The sequence below is a fragment of the Symphodus melops genome (genome assembly GCF_947650265.1).
Source record: "Symphodus melops genome assembly, chromosome: 14".
Taxonomy (NCBI): Eukaryota; Metazoa; Chordata; class Actinopteri; order Labriformes; family Labridae; genus Symphodus; species Symphodus melops.
Window position 1 is genome coordinate 6,809,205 of NC_136704.1, and position 22,272 is coordinate 6,831,476.

A 22,272-nucleotide genomic window follows, 5' to 3' on the forward strand; every position below is an offset into this window, starting at 1 on the left:
CTGGCTAAAACAATTGTTTCAAGGCCTCTTCCCCTTGATTATTCAAGATACATAAAGATATTTGTAATAGCTTTGACCTCCTTACTGATAGCTCAGAATGTAGGGAGGGGAGATTGTTCTGTTACTCTCATTAAAGGCTTCAATGGATCAAAGTGTTGGCTAATGCTACCACCACTTTGCTAAATAAAAAGGCAGATTTGAAGTGTGCAGGCTTCTTGAAACTGGGGACTGAAAATTTGAATTCCTTTCAGGAAATGGTTTTTCATCTTGTAAAACACCTACTTTCAATGCTCCCCTTGTAATTCCTTTACTTTGGTCTGTCTTATTTCCCTCCTTTAATTCAGCTGAATCCCAATTTGGAAAAAAAAAGCTGTATTCCCTAAAACACACATAATGCACTGGTTTTGATACATTAGATCACTGAAATATTTCCTTTCATCTTCAACCCAAACCATTCCCTCTGCCTCTCACCCACAAACATATTTAACCAATGTTTCTTTACCACCAGAATATGTTCTATGCTGTGTACAAATACAAAAGCTTGATGGTGAAAGGTAAGCCCCCTGTGATTGTAATACATTGTATTAAACTAGGTGCTACTAGGTGCTCATTTGCAAGCCAATGATAGATAATCAGCATAATTGCCACTTTTTGTACACTCCTTCCTTTGTCAGCTACAATGGGGTTATATTAGGAGGGAAAAATGCTTGCCATTCTCTAACCTGCTGCTTTTATTTTAACATCATGTCTTTTAACAGCAACAACTAGGCCAAAATAATAAATACACAGCGACAATGACCCCTTTTTAAAATGGAAAGGTTTTTTTGATTGCACAATCAAAATTAACTTTTATCCAAAGGGACTCTTGCTACACTGCAGGCTAATATGTCGAAGTGGGCCATTTTCCATACTCATCGATGTTAATCACAAAGTAGGCAGGAGCCCCATTAAGAGAAATAACAGATATTTATCACATTTCATCAAATATCTTAATGGGGCTGGTTGTCTGTATTCCCCTCATGCAAAATGATGGATGTTTAGGCAGGAATGAGATGTGAGCCTGGAAGTTGGCAGTTCTCATCAACAATGGTCTGAATTCTGTGCACACTGGGAGGTACACATTAATGGACATAGAGGTGGCAGCAATCTCTATTAATAGATTCTACATTTCCATATACTAAAGCCGGGAAAGATTCTCAAATTACAGACATGTACCGTCCTACTTTTTGGGACCCCTCTGTTGGGGTGGCAAGAATATCGATCCGACCCTAAAAGGTGGAGCTAAACACTACAGTCCTTTGATTGGTCCAGTACAACAGCGGAATTAATAGATAATAGCTAAACGCATATAGGGGAAACACTGCAATGACAAGTCGGTGAATTTCTGGATGTTGGTCTTTGATTACTGTGTTGCATTTTTCTTTGAATTTATTAGCGATGTACACTGTGTCACGCTGCTATAATGTCGCGCTATTACGTAGCTGACGCAGCTATCCGCGGTTGGCTGTAGACAAGTGAACAGGATTAGGCTTTACCGAACCAAACCATACCAAACTGTAGTGATCCACACCGGATCTCTTAGTGGAAATGGAGCTAAAGGTCTCTGCCGTAATGGCAGATTAGCGGTTGTTTTTTACAACAAATTTGATTATATCTTGCTCTGGGTCCTTTTTCTAGTTTTGAAGTTCAGTTTAAGGGATTGGAGCAAACCCTCTACTTATCATCATAATATATCATCCTCCAAAATCAGATAAACATTTTATCACTCATTTTGCAGACCTCTAGTCGCAACTTGTGCACAACATTTCAAAGAATTCTAATAATGGGTGATTTTAATATCCACGTATGTTGTCCATCAAAAGCACTTGCCGGTGCATTCTAAACCTTGATTGAATCATTTAATTTTGCACAGCATGTCTCAGGTCCCACTCATAAACAAGGCCAAACATTGGACTTGGTCCTTTCATGTTGTCTTCCTGTAAACAATTTGGAAATAATGGACCGTTGCCTTTCAGATCACAGTGCCATTATTTTTAATGTGTCTCTCTCTTACCTGTCATCAAATGCTCTCTTCCCCATGTGTTACTCTCGTTACATTAACTCATCCACTGCCATTTTATTCTCGGCTGCTCAAAATACTCATTCTTTCGAAAGTTCTTCTACTGAACTTTGCACTGAGGATCACATTCTATTATTTCAGGCCACCTGCTCCTCAATTCTCAACCATATTGCCCTTCTCAAAATAAAAAAAGCAAAGCCTAAATCACAGCCTTGGCTTACTGAATCCACTAGAGCCCTAAGGAGGAGCCGCAGACAAGCTGAACGCAAGTGGAAGCAGGATAAGCTTCAAATCTCATACGAAATCCTTAAATAGCAGCTCATCACCTTCCAAATTGCAGTCAAGGCAGCAAGAGAAAAATGTTTCTCAGATATCATCTCAGAACATCACCATAATCCTAAAGTCCTATTCAATATTATAAACTCTCTCACCTGCCCCCTCCTGGATCCTCTCTATACACTCTCCTAAAGAGAGCAAAAGACTTTCTAAAGTTCTTCACTGAAAAAGTTGCTGGCATTTGAAAAAATCTCAGCCGCGACTAGGCACATCTCAGCCTCCTCGCCTTTCAACTGCTCTGCTCAGTTAAACTGTTTTAAGCCTCACCTTAACCTCGCTCAAAGAGACAGGGCTTTTAAAATGAAATCTGTCACCTGCTCTCCATTGGAAACAGATATACGTCAACTGGTGCCTTTTTCTCCCTTATTTAAACATGTTATAGTGAAAAAAAAAAAAAAAAAAACTCGACCCCTTACAACTTTCCAGACCCATCTCAAAACTACCTTTCCTTTTTTAAGTGCTGGAAAATGTGATTCTTCAGAAATAGCGTTCATTTCCCTTCGACTTAAGCCGGTCGTCCCTGTCCAACTGCAGCTGGTCCAAAATGCTGCAGCAAGATTGCTGACTGGATCCAAAAAGAGGAAGCATATTAGTCCTGTCTTGATTTTAAAATTGCTTTGTTTGTATTTAAAGCCCTGAATGGCATGAGAATGGCATCATAGACATATCTGACCTTCTCAGGCCGTACACCTCATCTGGGCCCATAAGATCATCAGACATGGGCCTGCTGGCTCTCCCCTGCTCGCGACTCAAGCTAAAAGGAGATCATTTAAAGCACCAAAACAGTGGAACAACCCCTCTCTTCCATCAGGTCTGCATCCTCTACTGACTCTTTTCAGTTCCATCTGAGACATATTCTTGTATGTTAGCATTTGGGTCTTGTGGTTAGCATTTGGGTCTTGTGGTTGTGAACAGACTTGTTATTTCCAGTCCTCTTCTATTTATTCTATTTTCTTTTTGTGTTTTTGTGGATGTTGTGATCCCCTGTATCTGTTTCTTTATATAAATGCACTGTACAGCACTTTGACCAGCTGTTGCTGTTTTTAAATAAATAAATGCAACTTGACTTGATGTCCTATATGTTTCTCAATGTGAAATTTGTATGTAGACATTCCATTATTTTAAGTGCTCTGTGGGCAGTGGGGTCAATCATGATGACCTATAGTTTAATATGTACTGCAGTGGGAGGCTGTCAGAATTTGTCTACACAAAGAGAACAGTTAATACTAAAATTACATGTATTACTTATTCAGTAATAAGGTTGTTGCTAACAGATAAAAATGGAGACAAAATTAGCAATTTACTACCTTCACTTAGTGCAGATTCCTCCTATATTTTCGATTCGGCAGAAACGGCTCCAAATTCTGATACTAACCTCGAATGTTTTTTTCCAATTAACCTCGCAGAACTAAATTCGATTATTTCTGCGTCTAAACCGTCAACTTGTCTTTTAGATCCAATCCCAACCAAGTTGTTTAAGGAAGTCTTTCCTCTAGTTAGCAGCTCCATACTAGATATGATCAATATATCTTTAGCGGCAGGTTATGTACCTCAGTCATTTAAAGTAGCTGTAATTAAACCGCTCCTTAAAAAGCCTACTCTTGATTCAGGAACTCTAGCTAACTATAGACCTATATCTAACCTTCCTTTTATCTCCAAGATCTTAGAGAAAGTGGTAGCTAATCAGTTGTGTGATTTTCTCCACCACAACAACAGCTTGTTTGAGGAGTTCCAGTCGGGATTTAGAGCTTACCATAGCACTGAGACTGCACTTGTTAGAGTAACAAATGATCTTCTGTTAGCCTCAGACAGGGGACTTCTATCTGTGCTTGTCCTGTTAGATCTTAGTGCTGCTTTTGATACAATTGACCATCAGATTCTGTTACAGAGACTAGAACAATTGCTTGGAGTTACAGGGACTGCTTTAAGTTGGTTTAGATCCTATTTATCAGATAGATCTCAGTTTGTGCATGTTCATGATGAGTCCTCTTTGTACACCAAAGTTAGCCATGGAGTGCCTCAAGGATCAGTGCTTGGTCCGATTTTATTTACATTATATATGCTTCCTCTAGGTAGTATTATGAGAAAACACTCCATGAACTTTCATTGCTATGCAGACGATACTCAGCTCTACATAGCAATGAAGCCAGAAGACACCAACCAGCTTCGTAAACTAGAAGCCTGCGTCAAGGACATCAGGACCTGGATGACCAGAAACTTCCTACTGCTCAACTCAGACAAGACTGAAGTTATAGTGATTGGACCTAAGAACCTTAGAGAGACTTTCTCTGCCGATATGACGGCCCTTAGTAGTATTAGTGTAGCCTCTAGTACCACTGTTAGGAACCTAGGAGTTCTTTTTGATCAGGATATGTCCTTTGATTCCTACATTAAACAAATTTCAAGGACAGCTTATTTTCACCTTCGTAATATCTCTAAGATCAGGCAGATCCTGTCACAAAATGATGCTGAAAAATTAGTTCATGCATTTGTTACCTCCAGGTTGGATTACTGTAATTCTATTTTAGCAGGGTGCTATGGTAAATCTCTAAAGACCCTCCAACTCGTCCAAAACGCTGCAGCTCGTGTTCTTACTAGAACTAGGAAAAGGGACCACATTACTCCTGTACTGGCTTCTCTCCATTGGCTCCCTATAAAATCTAGAATAGAATTTAAAATCCTTCTGCTCACCTACAAAGCTCTAAACGGTCAGGCACCATTGTATCTTAAAGAGTTAATTGTACCGTACTATCCATCAAGAACATTACGTTCCCAGAATGCAGGCCTGCTCGTGGTGCCTATAGTCTCTAAAAGTACTATGGGAGGTAGAGCCTTTAGTTATCAGGCACTGCTCCTTTGGAATCATCTACCAGTCGGGGTCCGGGAGGCAGACACATTAGGTACTTTTAAGAATAGACTTAAAACTTTTCTTTTTGATAAATCTTATAGTTAGGGCTGGCTTAGGACCAGCTCATAGTTATGCTGCTATAGGCCTAGACTACCGGGGGAACTGGCACCAGTATCTCTTATCTCTCTCTCCCTCTTTCTCTCCCAGCTTTCTTATCTTATAGTAATAAGATATGTCTATAGTGACAAGCAGTAGCTTGTCACTATCTTTGTATTCTAACCTCTCCTTTTGAGCTCTCTTAGGTTCCTTGAGCTCTCTTAGGTTCCTTGGGACTGTTGGAGAGGATGGCCTGCCCAAAAAGGTTTTGTAAACATAACAATGAGCATGGTCTTGTTACCTGCTCTTTTGTTAATGTTAACAGACAAACAGTAAGGTCCTTTACCTGCTTTTGTAAAGTGTCTTGAGATAACGCCTGTTATGAATTGACGCTATATAAATAAAGATTGATTGATTGATTGATTGATATTACTTACAGAAATGTATGACTGAGTGCCGTATGCATGACTGTATGACTGAGTCAGAATACAAATATGAAAGGGTGAATGGATCCAAAAGCTCCAAATGCATGTTATCTGTTAATTAGGGTGGACGAACTGAATCCAAAGAAAAGCCCAACACTATGCTTTTATCTATCTAACTCAAGTGATCAATGAGTTTGTGTGTGTTTGTGTGTTTTATATGTCGTTTCCCCCTCTGTCTCTGTCAATTTCTAAGAAGAAATAGCCTCTTTTCATGGCTAAAGGTTAGCTTTTGATTTTGAGAACCATTAGCGACATATTGATTTTTTAAAAGAAGAAGGAAATAAGAGTGACTGACTAAAGGGCCTGATGAGGAATATGTTTCCTCTGCTCTCTCTGTGTCACACATGAAAAGAAATGCACCAGTGTACTGAGTGAGATTTGGAGTTTGAAGTGGAGCTTTTTTGTTTGTGCGTTTGTTTAGGAACATGCATGGAATCCTTTTCAGCATGGGTGAAGTTACAGTTCGTGTGCACAGTGCAATTATGGCATATGTTTCTACTCGGAGCTGACCCAATGTAGTTGAGTACCCGGCAATTTGTTCATCAGAGCCTCAGTTGACTGCCAGTCTCATTGTCAATCACAAGGATAATCCAACTACATGAGGCTAAACAATGCAAGACGCTATCAGGACATCTTTGAAGGAAATATTCAACTGCATTTCAGGCAGTTGAACACCAGCATTGTACAATGACTTTCCCTCTTTCTGAACAATAGTGACCTATTAGTAAATCACCCTTCAGGCAAGTCAATATGAACACATTGACACATTTGTATCAACACATCTTGTGGAGAGTAATCATTAAAAAATGTGGATGTAGCAAGACAGCAGTTGTTGTGAAAGGCATGACAACTTTTTTAAAAGTGCATACATCTATTGAGAGCTACATTGTGACAATTCTCAGGAGATGGTATAAAACCATTAGTTCCAGATATTCTTTGGGAAAATATGCATCGTCCTCATGAATATTGCAGGACATATGCTCATAGCATTGTTTGTTTAGATTTACAGCAGCTATACAGAACACGAGCCTTTTGTCCTGCTGCATTGCATTAAAAAAGTACAACATGGGAGACAGCACATAAAAGATAAATTTTTACTTGAATTTTATCTCACAGCAATATTTTTGCCTGCATTAGATATTGAAAAAATCATGCAAAAAGCTCTGACCCTTTTTTAAATTGTACTTAAAGTAAAAAAAAACCCTAAATTTCACCGATACTAATTTGTCTTGAAATCGAAAGAACTGGCTATTCACTGGGACATGACCTGCTGGTTAATAAATATAGCAACATTGTTCCTGGTTGTTAAGTGTTGCCTTTTAAAAAGTATTAAAGGCTGAAAGTGTGACAGTTTACACAAATATACATAGCAGAAATCATGTACATCCTCTGAGAATAACTCAATAACAGTGAGTCAAGACTGTCCAGAATCTGTGTGACACCCGAATCCCAATGTCTGTGATGTTGTCTGAGCTGTATCTACATCGTGTTAATAGACAGGATGGCCAGCCGGCTCCTCCCCTTGCGTATAAAAACTGTTTAACTGAGGCACTGTAGAGAAGTAAAGAAGAAGAATAATATACTGTACTCACTGCTTATTTGGATAATAGCAAGTGTTTTTAGATCATGGTCATTTTGTGTAAATGTACATTCAATGTGAAGCTACAAGCAAACGAAAGAGTGATATAATTTGTCCCGGAATGTGGGAAAAAAAAAACGGGAACAGGACCTAATTACAGAATTAAATACAAAATGATTTATTTAAAATAAAAAAAGGTAAAACAAACTTACTATCATAAAGTCCATAAGTGAAATCAAGGAGCAACGCTGAACCACAGGTAAGCGGAGGTCTGGCATGGGAAAACTGTAAGAGTGAGTTGACCACCAGGGAAGGAACACAGAGACTAAATATACAGAAGCAATCAAACACAGGTGAGACTAACAAGACACAGCTGAGGACAATCTGGGTAATCAAGACAGGAGGGAAACACACAGAGGCAGAAGTAACGTACAAGAAACACTGAAGAGGCTAAAACTAAGGGTGCTTCTCACTTCCCTTAATTGCATCGAGTGTCCTCCAAGTTGCCTCGTCCACTTGCGTCTTAGTCCCTCCCACCAGAGATGCATGGAGAGATGCAAGGAAACAAAGCAGAGGAGAGAGGAAGGAGGAAATCAGAGACATGATCCATTTCCTCGACAGCGTCACGTGAAGTGACATCAGTTCTGTCCGCACAAACACACACTGTTTTACTTTTGATCAAACAAACACACACTGTATTACTTCTAATCAAATACACAGTTACAGTGTTCTTTCTCTTTACCTGATAACAAACACCTGAAGAACAACCTGCAGTCTGCTTCAAGCCAAAAAGGACCAGAGATTAATAAGGGGGAATGTAAAACGTGTTTGTGACTGACAGACTCCCTGTTCATCAAACTGTCACCCTCATCATCATCAGACAGTCAAACAGTCTGAGGCATCATGAACAGAACATGAAGGATGTATTGATTTTAAAGAAGTTATAGAGCTTCATATTTGGTTGTTAATCTTCATGTCAGACTCTTTTTAATCCCAGCTCATCACAGACCGACTCTTTACAAACTCACTGATGTTCATCATCTGTTGAAATGTCCGACTCTTCGTTTAGCGTCTTTTTAATGTCCGTCTTTTCTCCGGTATTAAACTCTGCTCAAGTTTCACTGAAGTCTGATCTGCTGCAGCGTCCAATCAATGAGTGATATACGAGAAGGGGGCGTGTCTGTCAGTGAAAAGACTTCTGTTTCCTCAGTCATCGCTCCTCGGATCTCCCTCCTCTGTCCTCGATCCTCTCTCCTTCTTTCAGTATAAGCGCTAACATGGCGGGTAAGGGACTACTCCTGGTTTGGCCGAGGACAGAGCAGAGTGCAAATAAGAGAACTGAGAAGTAACCTAGATCATGAAACACTGAAGACACAGAACTCAATAATGTATGCCTGTTATTCCTGTAAAATGACATAAACATACAATATTTAAAGATAAATATGAATAAATAGCCAACAACAGAAAGCAATCGTCATGTCACTACGACAGTGTAGGCTATGTACTTCGTATTGTGTTGCTTAACACTCTCAAAGAAAAGCCTCAGACCTGTTGTTCTGAAGCTCCTTCTATAAAACGTAATGGAAGAATATGTATCAGCTAACAACGTGTGCTAACAGGGCTAGCTAATGACGTAACGCGAGACTGCCTGTTTCGGTCTCAGCTGTTTTCCAATTGTGTTTTCGAACTAATATTTCTATGGTAGGCAATTTTAACACCACAAATGTTGCACTTGACATTCACTTCATTGTTTCGTCATCACTTTTCTTGACTGACATATCACAGGTGTAGCAGACAGTTCTGTATTTATTGTGCTTTTGCTTTCTGTCTAATTTGTCCCTTGAGAGTTGCCATAGCTGCCTATTGTTTTTGTTGACATCTGGCTTGTGTGTACTAAAGCTTAAACCGTGGCCGGAGATGTCGTACGTTTGTATCCCGTTAAAAATAATAATAATAAAAAGCTGGGTCACAAGAATAATGCTGTATGAGTCAAACATACATACAGAACACAAGCTCTAAACATTTGACATCTGCAAAGAAATTAGCCAATAACGATTTCATGCAGTAGGAAATATCAAAAACATTGATCAAAGATAGAACAGCAAATGCTAGCAAAAAAAGTCTGCTAAATTCAGTTACACTTCATCAACATGCCATTTGCCCACTATAGCTCCCGATCTTCACTGTGCCCCGGTCTGTCAGTGGTGTTTGCTGCTCAATGCTCTTATTTCCACGGTGAACACTGTGGACTGTGAGTGTGCCAACAGTGCCTCTACGCTCTGCTCCATTTCAAACACGGCAAGAGTCTATTTTCAATGGAGCACGTTGCAGGCATGCCCCGAACAGAGTAGAACCACCCAAACATGAAGTCAGATGAGGAAACAGACAATTCAACATTGCGCTAACGTTTCAAAAACACAGCCAGTGGTGCGCTGTCTGACAGAGCAAAGCTGTGGCGTTAACAGGACGGACCACAAGGGCTATGCGGAAATTGGTGTTGATTCTCTGTACTGCCTGCCTGCTGTGTTCAGACATGGGCCAAATCTGACTTTACACTGATTTAGTACTTAGGGTGAGGGTAAAGTCTTTTTCAACTCAGTTGGACATATGAGTTCTCACTCCCCTGAGGAATGTCAGGTTAAGATCAGGTTTGCAGTGAATGTGTTAAAGGGGCTCACAGTTAAGTATTAAAGCCCACCAGAGCAGGATAGTGTTAAATACCAGTCTAAGCTGGTGTTACACTGACAGCATTAACACTGCCATCAGTGCCATACACCTTCCCAATGGATTCTCAGTACATGTGTGTCAGTGTTTGTGTGCACAAAAACGTGTCTGTTCTTTCTCATGTTATGGATGTGTTCCTGTGTGTAAATATGTGTAGGGAGGGAGGGAGAGGTAAAAATGAATGAATCTTTCAAGTGAGTTGACACACTGACCCCAGGTGTGTGCAAGTGTGTTGAAAAAAAGGAAGGGAAGCCAGTGCATGTGTTTTTTGAGTGTGCGTGTGTGCGCGCATTCCAGGACTAGCCCCAGGCGAGGTTATGGTGGGGTGAGGTCCGCTGAGGCCAAGCTGCCGACGGAGGTATACCAGAAAGAGGGGCTTACCGTCAGTTTAACACCAGATATAACACACACACACACACACACACACACACACCTACACACACACCCCCACTGTACACATCATACCTGGGTCACACCCTCGCTTCAGGACTGCTGCAGTGTGTCTTAGTGTGAGCCCGTGCATACACGGAGCGTGTGTAATGTGTGTGGAGATAGGGGAGGGGTGAGTGTGGGTTGATGGAGTCTACTTGTCATCTCCAACCCATTTGGGAAAGCTGGAGAACAGCCAGAGGGGTTTTTAATTTGTGAATTGGGGGGAAGGAGGGGGAGTAAAGGGGACGTAGAGAGGAGGAAGGGATAGAGTGATGGACAGAGAGCAGATGGATGAATGGAGGGAGAGTAGTAAATGGGTATGTACAGATTTCAGAATTCTTAAAGCAAGCACATTTAAAGTGCTTAATAAGAAAAACTTCATTGAAAAACTTTTTTTTCCCCTTTTTATCATTGGTAATTTCAATTGTTGGGTTTTTCAAAAGTAGTCTGTGTGGATTAAAGCTGTTAGGATCCATTATTAAGGTTGTTAATTAGGTTGTAAATAAAAAGAAAAAAAATCAACTACTTTTCTGACTCAAACAGTTTATGTATCACATTGAATAGTATGAATGAATAGAATCCTATTGAGTGTTTTGAGCACATAGCACACTAGTACATAGCTTAGCCTCCATGTAAGAATACGACTGGCTTCTGGAAACACGGGTTGTGCTGACTTTATCTAAAATGTACACTTTTCATTGTTAACCAGTGTTCAGCAGTAAAGCATTAGGCTATTATATGTTACAGTAATAATATTACTTTTCCTAGTAACGAGTAGTGTAACAAATTAGTAATGAAATGAAGGTTGTTGTTATTACCCAACTTCTGATTAAGAATGCAACAATCCCCAGATAAATTTTGTTAAGGATGTCAGCCAAGCATTTAGGTTGCTAGCTTCATTGATTGCCATGTCCTCCTTGCTTGGACTACTTTTTAAGGTAGCGCGTTGCTTTTTTTTTTTAGGTTGTCCACTGGCAACCCTGGCTCGCTTGGAAGATGGAAGCGCACGTTTATACTTGGAAGCTGGAAATATTCCCATTATGTTTGTTTTGTCGAGAGGGAAGATGAAGGGAACGTTTTTGTCAGATGTAAATTGTGTCTCTTTCCTAGACCTCAGACCTCCTTAAGCATGTACACAAAGTGACAACAGCAGTAAGCTAGTGAAAATAAACCCCATCAACATCTCTGCGCCCGCAAAGGATAACTGTAGCCCCACAATGCCTACAAAACAACCAAGACTGGATTTTAACCGAAGACAGCTACAAGCGAAAAAGAACTAACAAAACTTGAGGCTTATGCGGCAAGTAATAAAACCAGTAGGGTAACACATCACTGTTGGCAGGGAGTAATACTTAAAGCAATGATATAATCCTCCAAAAGCGTGACGAGTAACATATATAACGTTTTTCAATAACAAAATACCTTATATCAAAAACACAAACTATCCCTTTAAGACATGTGCTTGTCCATGAACATCAAACATGAATTAAAGCGCCTAAAGATAGCGTTCCTTCATATATGTGCATGGCCACTCCTTGTAAAGACCAACCCGTGCCTGGGCACACATAGCAGTGCACATTTGAGGCCTGCGCAGTACATGGCCGGCTCTTAATTCACACCTTTGTACTGTTGGAAGGAGCCCTCTGTATTACATTGGAGCTTCTAAAGAAGAAATTAAATATGTTCCTAAACCTAAAGCCTGATGGATAGCATGAGGGAGCATGCTGGGAAAAGGCAAGAGAAACTGCGTGTTAATAGGCCATTAAAGAAAATCTCTCTCCAATCTCCATATAACAAGGACTAATGTTTTCTCAGTGCAGGGAGAGAAAGAGAGGGGGAATGAGCGTGTGGCACACTGAGTGATGGAATGATATTGCTCTCTCTTTTAGTTCATGCCGGGGTTACCTGCCCCGAAGGCAGGAGCCTTTGATTAGCTTTTTGTCTTACAGCTGAGAAAGCTCCGGCAAAGAGGGGAACATAACTCAGGAAATTTACAGGCACCCGGTGAGAGAAAATAGCTGTCTCTGTGCCTCTTCTCTCCTCAGAAAAGGAAAACTGAACACTTCATTCCAGGAAACAACAGCCGAGATGGCAAAATAGATTTCATGGGTTTTTCCATTGCTATGTTGATGAATGTTGGCATGAAGACAATTGCGATGATGTGTCTCTGTAATGTGTTTCCATGTGTATTTTGAACAGTCAAACTTTTTGCTGCACATGTAATAAAAAGAGTTACTCATGGTTTTAAACCATCACTGTATTCTTCTCCAGACTAATATTGGTATTTTAACAATAAAGAATCAAAACAGCCACTCAGAGAAGTGTAAAAAAGACAACACTGACATAGCTTCAATATGACTGTCTCAACATATTACTCTCAGCTCCTTTTGTTACAAAAGAAAGCCAAAGTTAAAATTGCCTCTTTCCTTTCAAGCTCAGATTTAGTCAGAAATGTGTTGATAAAGCCCTCACCACTCCATTTCTGCTTGATGATTCATATCAAAGAGTCAGGCAATAACTCACTCACTACAAAGTGTCTGACGATAACAAAAGCAGACTAGCTCGACAAACACTCCATTTAATTCAGAATCAAAGCTGATGGAGCAAAGGGAAATCGCCGGCCAAACGGCGAGCCAATGGATAATCTTCTGAGGATTATTAAATTTGCTGGGTGATTCCATTAAATAGGTTTTTATGGTGGAATAAAGGGTGGTGTCAGTACACTTGCAGGCATGAGCAGGCCCTGCTCTGGAGTGGAGTGATGCCTATAAAATGTTGAACTTCACTTGGCTGATTGTTTCACCGTGCTCTTGTACTACAGCACTCACAGCTGATTTCACTGCAGAGTGCACAGAGGAAGAGCGTGGCGTACGACTGAATGCACTCCAGCTGGTGAGGCGGCCTGTAACCCCTGTGCGGAATTAGCAGTGCAGGGGAGAGGAGAGGCTCTCAGTCAGAACGACAACTTGAATCATGGAGAGATGTGTTCAATCAGCGAATTATAAACATGCACACATCCATTTGCACAGGCACAGATATGCTAGTGTATGCACAAATAAACACTCACATGGCAGTTAGAATGCATAATCACACACAAGCAAAGGCCAACCAACCAAGTTCAATCAAATTAGCCACCGTCAACCACGTTCGGTTTGTCGACAGTTGGAGGGAAATTTTTTTAACGAAGTTAATCATTTGAAAGCTGAAGTACATGTGTAATTAGCTAAAGATCAGCGTTTAAGAGGCTCCTAGTTGCTTTGAGTTTACAATATAATCTGAAAGAATGAGAGTGCATTCAACTAGAGTGTTATACTGAAGCACAGTGTTAAGTATTTCCCTTGATATTAAAGGCTAATTGTGAGTTTGCAGATTGCAAATTTGCACCTTATGATTAATCGTATCACGTATTGAAGAATAAACTGTCCTTGATCAATACAATTGATTACATTAGCTCTTTCACTTACTCCCCTCAAAAGGAGTAACTCTTATTCATTTGTATTTTTACTTCATACACATTAGTCATGGTGTCTTCCCTGTGTATGATGTAAACCTAATATTGTTCCATTATTCAATCACATCTCTTTTTTCTGATGTTACAAGAATTATTTTATAAGCATTGGTTTGACCTAATATGTTTCTGATTTACTCTTCCCAGGCTTGCGATTTTGTACCAAGTGGTGTTTGTTCATAAAGTCTACAACAGTCATTGATGTTGACAGGACTTTACATTTTTAACACAGTAATTAGGTACACAATAAAGATCAGCTATAACAATATGATCACTGACAAGTGAAGTGAACATAATTTATCTCTTTATAATGGTACAAATGAACATTGTGTCCTTGAAGTTGATGTGTTGGGAGCATGAAAAAGGGCCAAGGGTAGTGATGAGAGGGATTTTGACTAGGACCACATTGTTATAGCTAGATGACTGGGTCAGAGCGTCTCTGAAACAGCAACTTTTTGAAGAACTTGAATCTGCAGTGAAGCAGCTATAAGGCCATGGGCAGCTAAGGCTCATTGATGTGCATGAGAAGAGAAGGCGTGTCAGTGCAATCCAGTCCAACAGAAGAGCTCCTGGAGCTCGCATTGCTGAAAAGTTAAATGGGAAATTGACTTGAGTGTAGCGCTTTCTAGTCTTCTGACTCCTCAAAGCGCTTTTACACTACATGTCAAAGCTACCCAAAAATGGCAGAGGCTATTATGTACTGTGTCCGTCAGCAGTTAGTGAGACCGTTCATACACATTCATATGCCGCCAAAGAGCTACTTCGGAAACATGACGCCTCTGACAAAGCAGAGGGTGAGGTGTCTCTCCCAAGGACATGGGGCCGCAGGAGCTGAAGATCCAACCACCAACCAGTTTGTTGCATACAGGGCTGCTTAAACACAGACTGGTCAAGGTGCCCATGCTGTCCGCTATAGTCGGGGTTCCCAAATACCACAACATAGCTTCAGCAGTCTTGTTGAGTCCATGAAAGAGCTAAAACAGCCTGGACATACGACTGAGTTGCCTTCACAATATTAGCCAGATGGTCTTACTGTTATAGCTGATCAGAGTGTGAGCACATTTCTTCATGCTCTGACAATTCAAATGATTTTGTGAAACACTTGGATGAAGCACATTTTTTCATGTGAGACAATAGAAAGAATCTTATGCTATACTTTTTTCAAACAACGGTTGATACATGCAGAAGAGGATAATCTCAGTTGATAATGTCAGGATTTATAATGACATGTCCTGATAAGAAAGAATCAAAGTTGTTCTTGTCAAAATAAAGCCTTCTTTGTATTCACATCACATTTCCAGGCTACCTTGCTCCAGGAAGACTTTGATTCACTTCATCCTCATATCCTATTAATCACCAGCAGTGCATTAACAACTTGAATTATGGCTTTAAAAATGCAATCATTCTGCCACAATTTGAGAGTCCTTCATTAGACTGTAATTCATTTAACTATTTTGTACTTTACTGTTAAAGGTTGTGAAAAATGATTGCAGACAAGTTGCCGGCTTATGTAAATGAACATTTTGGTATTTGCTGTCTTTGTCGTGATGAATTGTCTGCTTTGAGGGACTGATTAGAAAAATGCAAGGTTTTAGTTATTTTTAAGCTCTGATGAATGTTTGGATTTCTTGCCATGAACTAATTAGGGGGGAAAGTATGTAATTTCTTATTATTCATTCAGAATGTATGACTCCAACTCACTCAAGTGGCTCATGCCCTGCAGCCAATATGAGCCTTCAGTCTTATCAGTCATTGCTGCTGCAGTCAAACAAACACCCTGCCTCCTGTACATAGCTCAGAGGGGAGCTTTAGCTAGCCAGCAGCAACAAGGGAGTGGACAGAAAAGTATGTCTTAGTGCAAGCCTTTTTGTTTATTACATTTAGGGACACCCTATGTGATAAAAGAGGACAATCAAAAAAGGGAACCAGAACACAATACTCTACCCCTTTGACATATGTCTCTGATGAAGTGTTACTTCATTGCCTCATCTTACCTCAGGCAATAAACTCCATCTGATCCCTTGAATCACTTATATAAAACCATACGCCCTTCAGACTGCTTTTTCGCAAAAGAGCCATTACTAAGTTCAGCCGTCATTACGTCTTTGTTCATTCAAATTGATTCCGCGGTGTGATGTTCATTTACTGGATTGTTAGTTCACATTGTGTTTCGGCTTTGCGGGAGCAAATTTCCACATATTATGTGCACGCTGTGACGCGTTGTGGCTATGTTTTGCTCCCTTGGACAGCGCCCCACTCACCTTATTTTTTATTTATTTTTTTGAGGTATTGTATTTGTCCTGATTTTATTTTTATTGCAATGGATTCATTTTTTAACACCGGAGGTTGCCTCTGGAATAAAGCCTGTAAAACAAACTTTTAGCCTTGTTGATACTTGTTTGCTTATGCTACACTTATTTCAAGAACTTTAAAAAAAAAAAAAAGCTTTCTTCTGTTTTTCGTAATTGGTGCATTCAATCTCCATTTTGAACACAGCAAACTGTCCTGAAAAGTGCCCTCTTGGATGAATGAGTCAGATATGGTATCAAAAATGTATTCTTTTTTTCCAATAATATTAATATAACTTTCTATGATAAGTTTAGGCATGATGTCTCCATAGGTGTTAACATCTAATTTGTGTGTTTTTTTTAGGTTTAAGTCAAGGTGTTAGAAATCTTAAAATCAATAATAAATATAGCTCCAGGACTCACTGCACTCAATGCTAAGTTAATAAAAAAAAGTTGCTTTTGGAGAACTTTTCTTTTCCATCAGGACATGTTGCACTGTCAATCTAGCATACGGCTGCCTGAAGCCCTAGGGAAGGAACTGTAACAGCAACATAAGGCTTGTAAACAAAAGCAGAACAAATGGGGCCTGAGCCGTCCAGGATCTGTGCAGCCATGAATTCAGTCAGACTCAAAACAACAGAAATGTAACTTACATGGGGATAAGAAAAAGTGTAACAAAAACTGGTTAATGAACCTTGCTTGAATATGTATGATCAAAGTTTAATGTTGTATGTAGAGGGGTATGAGTAGCAGATAAAGTGGTTGTTTCGTTAAATTTGCTGTGGAACAATGGTAGAGTTGGTTGTCTCTCAACCATAGGATCAGGGGTTTGATCCCTGCTTCCTGCAGCCACATGCAAGATGTGTGCTGGGGCAATACACTAAACCCCAAGTTAATCCTACTGCATTTTAAGCAGTTTGTGAATGTGTAAGAATGGGATGAGTAAATTATGATACTTGACATTACATTGCAGATTCTGCAGTCAATGTGCGAATGACTGTGAATGGGAAGGTGTGACCTGTGGAAGAAAAGTGCTTCAAGCATTTATAAGACTAAAAAAAGCCACAAAACAAACTAAAGTCTTTCTACCATTACAATTGTTAGTATGGATCCAAGTTAGAAAGTGACGTGAAAGTGGTTGTGTGCTTTTCATGATGTTTGGTGGAGTTAATCAGCTATACATTAGCCGATCCTTGCCAGTAAGGTTTAATCTTCAACATCATACCTATTATAAACATGGTTTGGAAATGCTTCTGATGCAGCGTACATCTCACCTTTAACTTCTTGTCCTGAAAGTGTAGTGTGGGTCTGGAGAAGTTTCAGTGTTACAACATACAAGGTTGTTTCAATTTACCCTGCCCCCCTCATCTCCCACATAACACAGACTCTCATCAGCCCCACAGTCAGAAAACATCACAGTGATGTAAAGGCTAAAACTCTTTCTTTATGCGTTACATTAACACTCACTGGATATTTCATTTATTTTCTCTCATGCACCCTCTGTACATTTTGTGTTTTTTTTATTCTTTGTATTTGATTTTTTTTCTATTTTATATATTGCTAGTTGCTTCTCATATTTTAATTTATTTAAATACTTGTTATTTTAGCCTTGTTTTTTTTTTTCCAGTAATACACCAAGACAAATTCCTCATATGTGTAAATGTACTTGACAATAAAACCGATTCTGATTCTGATAAAAGGGAATCGATAAAAACAGGTTGAAATAAGTAAAACAATTAGTCATTTAAAAGGGGAGTGACAGCAGGGACAAGTTAATTTTTTAAGTGTCTTCGTCCTGCATGCTGGCAGTTTGAATCTCCAGGCGGATAGAAGCAACTTCAAGTCCTTAGACGGATTGTAACTGCAATCAGCCAGGAGTGACTGGGCCTTCCTTAACTCTTTACTCTGTACAAATATGTTAGGTCAATGTTAGGTGTGATTGTAGCGAACCCCAGCCAGACAATGGTGAAGCTTACTGATGTTTTAGAGTCTTTATTTATGTTCAGCCTTATTCCTTTTTCTGAGCATAAATTCAGTTTCTCCATGAAACAACGTAAGAGCTAAAGGACAAAATAAATAGCATACAATTAGCTCTTTCAAGTACAAGTAAATACAACAATGCTAATGCGCTAAAGGGCTAGCGCTACCACAATGAAAGAAACATAAATTAACATGAACTTATAAACAATGTACAATAAAACAATTAAGGCACATAAAAATACCTTGTTCCCGTTCCAGCTAGGCGCTTAATTTACACAATAAGATATTTTCCTTCTCTCGTTCTCTGCTCCGCTCCGTACGTCTGTGTTCCTTCATTACGTCAAGTTGAGCACACTTAGATAGAGCATTCACTTCCGCCCAGTGATTACCAAAATAAAAGACCGGTAGAAATCAAAAATTACACAAATAAAATATCACCTTAAAATAATTAGTCACTCAAATAAGAAGAGCGATTTAAGTCCTTTACACTCCCACCAATCACGAGTGAATAATACAATGGTACAGATTGAATTATGAGCGAATGATTTTGAAACACCAAATGACATACCTTTTAAACAACAAAGTGAACTTGCCAAGAGCAGAAAACCTCTTAAGTAGAAAACCTTTATAACCATTTGGAAACAATACCATCTATAGTAAGGGATATAAACTATAGAAAGAGAGAGCAGATTTAGTCCGTCTCCAGCAACAGGACTAGCTTCTGGACAGGACGCTCAACTTCAGACATCTTGTGGAGACGCTCTCCTTTCTTGCCAAGCTCCCTGTCGCCGAGGCAGACCTTCACTCTCCTTACTAGTCCGTCCTTGTCAGCAGTAGTCTCTGAGACTCTGCCCAATCTCCACTTGTTTCTGTGGGCATCTTCTCCTTTTATCATGACGATATCTCCGACTTGCAGATTTCTTCTTGGGGCATGCCAACGTTGTCTGAGAGCGATGTTGGCAAGGTACTCCTTTCGCCATCGACTCCAAAACTGTTCTGCAAGGTATTGAACATGTCGCCACCTTTTTCTGCCATAAACATCTTCTCTGACAAATTCACCTGGTGGAGGTAAGGCCTGGACAGATTTCATAGTCAGGAGGTGATTCGGGGTGAGTGGCTCAAGACTATGAGGGTCACTGAGGTTGTCAGTGGTCAGTGGGCGACTGTTGACGATTGTCATAGCTTCATAGAGGAAAGCCCGTAGCGAAGCATCATTTAGCCTTCCAGAAGAGAGGGTAAGTGTGGACCTCAAGATGCTTCTCACCGTCCTAATCTGTCTCTCCCACACCCCTCCAACGTGACTCGAGTAGGGTGCGTTCATGCTAAAATCGCATTGCTTTTCCGCAAGAAATATAGCCAATCGGTCAGCATCGACTTCTTTTAAAGCTTCTTTGAGTTCGTTTTTTGCTCCGACAAAGTTGCTCCCTTGATCTGACTTAATCTGGCGAACAGCACCACGTATGGCAATGAAACATCTCAGGCCGTTTATAAGAGCATCCGTTGTCATTTCATCAAGCATCTCTATGTGGACGGCACGGGAACTGAGACAAGTGAAGAGAAGACCGTACCTCTTGTTCTCCTTTCTCCCTTGCTTTGTAATGAACGGGCCGAAGCAGTCCATACCGCAGAAGGTGAAGGGGGGTGATGGTTCCACACGTTCAGAGGGTAGATCAGCCATCCTTTGCTCTTCCGTTGGTTTCCGGTGCCGTCTGCAGGTAACACATTGACGAATGTTGGATGCTACTGCCCGGTTTATTCCTGGTATCCAGTAGCCGCTGGACCTGATTGCATTGATGGTGAGACCTTTACCTTGATGTTTCATCATTTCGTGATGATGTGCAATCAACATCTTTGAGATGTGATGATCTTTGGGGATGATTGCAGGGTGCTTGACAGGGTCAGGAAGAGAGGAGTTGTGCAGTCTTCCTCCCACCCTGAGGACACCGTCTTTGCCGAGAAAGGCATCAAGGGAGTACAGTGAATCGTGGGATGGTAGAGGGATCCCTTTGCTCAACAGCTTCAGTTGGTCTTGATATACGTCTTTCTGCAGGTTTTTGATGATGCAGTGTTCTGCCTCTTCTCGTTCCGTTACCGTGGTAAGGTTGTTGGACTTGTTCTTGCTGATGCGCCTTAGAATGCGTGCAACAGCTCGAGTAGCCAGTGACCAGGATGAGAGTTTAGACAAACGATCAACAAGGTTCACTCGTTCTGCAACTCTTGTGCAAAGTGTTTGGGCACTTCGGACCTCTGGATCTCCGATCGTTAACTCTGGAATTTCATCTGTCGGCAGCTTCATTTCCTTGTTCCATAGGAACTTGGGTCCGGTGAACCAGTTAGATGACAGAAGCTCGCTGGGAGTCAGGCCTCTAGAAGCATGGTCGGCAGGATTCTCAGTGGTAGGGACGTATCTCCATTGTTTTGGGTCTGAACTGAGATGAATCTTTTGAACGCGGTTGGCCACAAAGGTGTGGAATCGTCGTGCTTCGTTGTTGATATATCCCAGGATCACTTTAGAGTCTGTCCAGTAGAACTCCTCAGTGTCAGCAGTTCCCAGTTCCTCCTTGAGCATGTTGCTTATCTTAACAGAAACAACTGCGGCTGTCAATTCCAATCTTGGAATAGTTGTGAGTTTGGTTGGTGAAACACGTGATTTTCCGACAACTAGGGCACAATGAACATCTCCTTCTTCATTTTGTAGTCTCAGGTACGAACACTGTCCATAACCCTTCGTGCTGGCGTCTGAGAAATGATGCAGCTCGGTCTTTGAGACCCTTCCAAAACCAGCAGGTGAGTAAGTGCGGGATATGGTGACGTTATCCAGATGAGCTAAATCATTTCTCCACTGTTCCCATCTTGAACGAAGCTCGTCAGTGAGAAGATCGTCCCAGCCTGTACCACGTCTACACGTCTCCTGAAGGATGATCTTCGCTTTGAGCAGGACAGGTGCCACAAACCCGAGAGGATCATACAGGGACGCTACTGTAGAAAGAATGCCTCGGCGTGTGGCAGGCTGTTCCTTGGGGGTGACGTTAAGCCGAAAGTGGTCGGACTCCACGTCCCATTGAATCCCGAGAGCTCTCTCAATTGGAAGATCCTCGAACACAAGGTCCATATTCTTCACATTGGTTGCTCGTTCAGAGGGTGGTATGCTCTCGAGGACGTCTCTGTCGTTCGACACAAACTTGTGTAGTCTGAGACCGCCCATGGCACAGAGTTCACGTGCTTCCCTGGCGAGTTTAATAGCATCTCCAGTGCTTTCGACGCTTGTCAGCCCGTCGTCTACATAGAAGTCGTGCATGATAAACCGTGAGCCTTGGGGGTAGATGTCAGCATTTTCCTTAGCTAGATGTTTCAGCCCGTAGTTTGCGCATCCGGGAGAGGAGGCCGCGCCAAACAGATGCACTTTCATGCGGAACTCGCAGGGCTTTGCGTTCAAGTCTCCGTGCTTCCACCAAAGAAACCGCAGGTAGTTGCGATCAACTTCATCCACATGGAATTGATGGAACATTTTCTCGATATCACATATTAATGCAACAGGATGCAGGCGAAAGCGGATGAGGACTCCGTTTAAGTTGTTCAACATATCAGGCCCAGAGAGGAGGTGGTCATTTAAGCTAGATCCTTTATATCTGGCTGAGCAGTCGAATACTACACGAAGTTTATCAGGCTTTTTCTCATGATACACGCCATGATGAGGGATGTACCATCTCTCACCTTCCCTCCCACCGTCTTCGATCTGCTCTGCATCTCCCCTTTCGATGACCTCTTCCATAAACTTGATGTAATGCTCCTTATACCGTTCATCCCGTTGCAATTTCCTTTTGAGATGATTCAGGCGTATCGCGGCTGAGTCTCTGTTGTCAGGTAAGCTGGGTCTCCTTTTGAAAGGTAGAGGCATTTCGTAATGACCCTGTGTATTTTTTCGTATGCCATCACC